A 5,000-nucleotide genomic window follows, 5' to 3' on the forward strand; every position below is an offset into this window, starting at 1 on the left:
GGAGGAGAAGACTGATCAGGAATGCGGACAGCCTTAATTAGTTCTAATGGGGAGCAGAGTAGTTGGCACTTCAGACTGTCTTTTCTCCAACGTCCCATATAGTGTCTGTTCAGTTGAGTTGAGCTGCTTATGATATGGCCTCGATACCAGCATGAGTGTGTGTGTGTGCGTGCGTGCATGCGTATTTGAGTGTGTGTGTGTGAGTCTTTCTGTGTATGTGAGTTTGAGTGTGTGTGTGTGTGTGTGTGTGTGTGTGTGTGTGTGTGTGTGTGTGTGTGTGTGTGTGTGTGTGTGTGTGTGTGTGTGTGTGTGTGTGTGTGTGTGTGTGTGTGTGTGAGTGCGTGCTTACATGCGCGCGCGCGTGTGTGTGTGTGTGTATGTGTGTGTGAGTGAGTGTGTGCGTACATGCGCGTGTGTGTGTGTGTGTGTGTGTGTGTGTGTGTGTGTGTGTTTGTGTGAGTGCGTGCGTGCGTGCGTGCGCGAGCGCGCGCGCGCGCGCTTGTGTGTGTGTGTGTGTGTGTGTGTGTGTGTGTGTGTGTGTGTGTGTGTGTGTGCGTACATGCGTGTGTGTGTGTGTGTGTGTGTGTGTGTGTGTGTGTGTGTGTGTGTGTGTGTGTGTGTGTGTGTGTGTGTGTGTGTGTGTGTGCGCGCGTACGTGAGTGTGTGTGCGACTGTCTGTGAGTGCGCTCATTTGTGTGCATTCTCATATGAGGCAGTTGATATTGACTTCCACTCTGCCCTCTCCTTCACTGCCTCTCACTCACAAACGTACGTATTCTCTTTCAAGAAGTTTCAAGGAGTTGACGTTGCTTGACATTCTTCTTATAACTTTGAGATGTCAATACATAGTGTATAAAAAAACAACCATAGCTTGAAATCGAAGAATCGCAAGGGACCTAAGTGTTTGTGTGTGCGTACGTGCGTATATGCCTGTGTGTGTGTGTGTGTGTGTGTGTGTGTGTGTGTGTGTGTGTGTGTGTGTGTGTGTGTGTGTGTGTGTGTGTGTGTGTGTGTGTGTGTGTGTGTGTGTGTGTGAGCATGTGTGTGCTTGGGTGTCTGCGTTTGTGTGAAAGAGTAATATTGATTGTTGTGTAGATAGAGACAGAAGTATTGACCATAGCCCCCAGTCTTGGCCCATCAGGACACGTAGACGTGGGATTGTAATTGACAGACGGCACTTCAAAGACACGAGTGGAGCAGCGTAAAGATGCTTTATTAGTCCCCAGCGATACGGATGCCAGCTAGCTGAGGTCAGCGTTGAGTGTGTGTTTGTACGTAACCGCAGAAATACACCAGCGGCGATGCGATTCGAACGACAGAGTGTAGCAGCAAGCGATACAAGCGATTGAGGAGACAAGAATATGTCCGTACAGGCAGAAGGCAAAGCATTCAAGCATTCCCATTGGCTGTGGTCACTGACCTCTATACAGTCATTGGCTGTCGCGGCTTGTCGCCGAACCGCGTCATAGAAAGTTGAAAAGATTTCAACTTCAAATTGTGGCGCTCGTCGCGCAAATCGCTCTAGTCTCCAGAATCGCTTTTGTCTCTCGACTCAATACAAAGTCAATTACTTCCGTCGCTCGACTCGCTCAGATCGCCGCTGGTGTATTTCTGCGGTACTACTCCCATCCCGAACCCCTCGAGCAGAAACGCGCTAGCAGGGTTTTACTGTATCTCACTTGGTTACCACTTACTAGCTCACTCCCATACCATGGCATAGTGTGCTTTGATTTCACCCGGCCTCGGATTTCAGTCGTGTGTGTGTGTGTGTGTGTGTGTGTGTGTGTGTGTGTGTGTGTGTGTGTGTGTGTGTGTGTGTGTGTGTGTGTGTGTGTGTGTGTGTGTGTGTGTGTGTGTGTGTGTGTGTGTGTGTGTGTGTGTGTTAGAGAGAGAGAGAGAGGGGAGGGGAGAGGGGGAGGGGGGTTCATGCATATTAGTTCGGCGCGAGACTTCTAATTAAACACACAGCACTCTGGAGGTGTGTGTGTGTGTGTGCATATGCATGCTCATATGCGTGTGTGTGTGTGTGTGTGTATGAGCACTCCAGTGAATGAGTGCATGTTCTTTTTTTGGGGTGGGGGGTGCTTCTGTCCTAATTAAACACACAGTGCAGTAGTGGATGCCTTTTGGATATGTGTGTGTGTGTGTGTGTGTGTGTGTGTGTGTGTGTGTGTGGGCGCGTGCGTGCGGGCGTGCGTGCGTGCGTGCGTGCATATGCCATGGAGGCCCGTGCAATGCTGTGGGCTGTAGGGGGTGTTGAACTACAGACAGTAGCTATATTCTGGCAGTCTGGCTGAGAAACCCACCTGGAGAATACACTCCCGCTCAGGAGAGGAGAGGAGAGCAGAAGAGAGGAGAGGAGAGGAGAGGAGAGGGGAGGAGAGGAGAGGAGAGGAGAGGAGAGGAGAGGGGAGGAAAGGAAAGAGAGGAGAGGAGAGGAGAGGAGAGGATAGGAGAGGACAGGAGAGGAGAGGAGATTAGATGAGAGGAGAGGAGAGGAGAGGAGAGGAGAAGAAAGGAGAGGAGAGGAGAGGAAAGGAAAGGAGATGAGAGGGGAGGAGAGGAGAGGAGAGGACAGGAGATGAGATGAGAGGAGAGGAAAGGAAATGAGATGAGAGGGGAGGGGAGGAGAGGAGAAAAGAAGAGAATAGGAGAGGAGAGGAGAGGAGAGGAGCTAGGAGGAGAGCATGGGAAACGAGAGGAGAGCAGAGCTGATGAGATGAGAGGAGATGAGAGGGCCAGAAGATTTGACAGGGAAGAGGAGAGGGGAGGAGATGGAAGAAGAGGGGAGAGGAGAGGAGAGCAGAGAAAAGAAGAGGAAAGGATAGAGGAGAGGAGTGAGGAAGAGAGGAGAGCAGAGCTGATGAGATGAAAGGAGGGGAGCAGAGGTGAGAAGTGGAGGAGAGGAGAGGAGAGGAGAGGAGAGGAGAGGAGAGGACAGGAGAGGACAGGATATGAGATGAGAGGAGAGGAGAGGAGAGGAGAGGAGAGGAGAAGAAAGGAGATGAGAGGAGAGGAGAGGAGAGGAGAGGAGAGGAAAGGAAAGGAAAGGAGATGAGAGGGGAGGAGAGGAGAGGAGAGGAGAGGACAGGAGATGAGATGAGAGGAGAGGAAAGGAAATGAGATGAGAGGGGAGGGGAGGGGAGGAGAGGAGAAAAGAGGAGAATAGGACAGGAGAGGAGAGGAGCTAGGAGGAGAGCATGGGAAACGAGAGGAGAGCAGAGCTGATGAGATGAGAGGAGATGAGACAGGGAAGAGGAGAGGGGAGGAGATGGAAGAAGAGGGGAGAGGAGAGGAGAGCAGAGAAAATAAGAGGAAAGGATAGAGGAGAGGAGTGAGGAAGAGAGGAGAGCAGAGCTGATGAGATGAAAGGAGGGGAGCAGAGGTGAGAAGTGGAGGAGAGGAGAGGAGAGGAGAGGAGAGGAGAGGAGAGGAGAAAAGAGGACGGGAGAGGAGAGGAGAGGAGGGGAGAGGAGAATAGAGGAGAGGAGAGGAGAGGAGAATAGAGGAGAGGAGAGGAGGGGAGAGGAGAGGACAGGAGAGGACAGGAGAGGAGAGGAGAGGAGAGGAGAAGAAACGAGATGAGAGGAGAGGAGAGGAGAGGAAAGGAAAGGAAAGGAGATGAGAGGGGAGGAGAGGAGAGGAGAGGAGAGGAGGGGAGAGGGGAGGGAGGAGGGGAGAGGAGAGGAGAGGAGAGGAGAGGGGTGCAAAGGAAAGGAGGTGAGTGGAGGCGTTTAGAGGAGAACAGAGGAAAGAAAGGGAGGAGAGAAGGGGAGAGGAGAAAAGCTGAGATGAGATGGAAACCAGAGGACCATAAGGGAGAGAAAAGGGTGATGTGCTGCGGCAGAGTAAAAAAAAGAAGTGAAATAGAGTTGTGGAGAGGGGGATGAGTAGTGAAGAGAGGAGTGGAAAGAGAGATGACAAGGAGAGGAGTGGAGAGGGGAATGAAGTGAAGAGAGATGAGTGAAAGAAAGGGGTGAGGAGGAGGGGGGAGTTCATGTTTCTTTAATGTCTATGCTGAACAGCTAATTACAGAGCTCTTGCTCTTGCACTTGCTCCTCTCTCTCTCTCTCTCTCTCTCTCTCTCTCTCTCTCTCTCTCTCTCTCTCTCTCTCTCTCTCTCTCTCTCTCTCTCTCTCTCTCTCTCTCTTCACTTTCCCTCATACACTCTGTTTTCTCTCTCTCAGCTTCTGTTTTTTTTTCTCTCTTCCCTTTTTTTTGTCTCCTCTCCATTTCTTTTCACACTCACTCACTCATTAATTACTCTGTTTTTCAGTCTCACTCACTCTATCCTTCTCCCTTATTCATCTTTTTTCTCTCTCTTCTCTGCCGTTTTCTCTCTGCCTTCCTCTTATCTGCTCTCCCCCCCTTTCTCTCTCTCTCTCTCTCTCTCTCTCTCTCTCTCTCTCTCTCTCTCTCTCTCTCTCTCTCTCTCTCTCTCTCTCTCTCTCTCTCTCTCTCTCTCTCTCTCCTCTGCTGTGTGTGTTTGTGTTTCCCCCTGGGCCCTGGGCTGCTTGCTGCTGTGTGTGGTTCAGGAGTTCACTACCTCCTCAGGGAACAGACCTGATACAACCCAGTGGAGAGAAGAGGAGAGGGGGAGAGGGAGAGATACACAACCCAGTGGGGAGAAGAGAAGAGGAGGAGAGGAGGGAGGGAGGGAGAGGAGAGGAGGGAGAAGGGGAGAAACACACACCATAGGAGAGGAGAGGGAGAGGGGGAGATAGACAACCCACAGAAGAGGAGAGAGGGGGAGGGGGAGATAAACAACCCAGAGGACACTAGAGGAGAGGAGAGGAGAGGAGAGGAGAGGAGAGGAGAGGAGAAGAGAAGAGAAGAGAAGAGAGGAGAGGAGAGGAGAGGAGAGGAGAGGAGAGGAGAGGAGAGGAGAGGAGGAATGGAGGGAGGGAGTTGCCCAACCCTGTGAGAGACTGGAGAGAAGTAGGGAGGAAAGAGAGAGAGTGGGGAATTGGGAAGGAGAGAGATGTACAATCAATGAAGTG

At 51.5% G+C, this 5,000-nt stretch overlaps 1 protein-coding gene across 1 annotated transcript in view; it reads left to right on the forward strand.

Annotated features, from left to right (window-relative positions):
- cdk14 (cyclin dependent kinase 14) overlaps positions 1-5,000 on the forward strand; it is a 270,580-nt gene that overhangs the window by 206,883 nt on the left and 58,697 nt on the right. The window lies entirely within an intron of this gene.

This window comes from Engraulis encrasicolus, chromosome 5 (assembly GCF_034702125.1).
Source record: "Engraulis encrasicolus isolate BLACKSEA-1 chromosome 5, IST_EnEncr_1.0, whole genome shotgun sequence".
NCBI classification, from domain to species: Eukaryota; Metazoa; Chordata; class Actinopteri; order Clupeiformes; family Engraulidae; genus Engraulis; species Engraulis encrasicolus.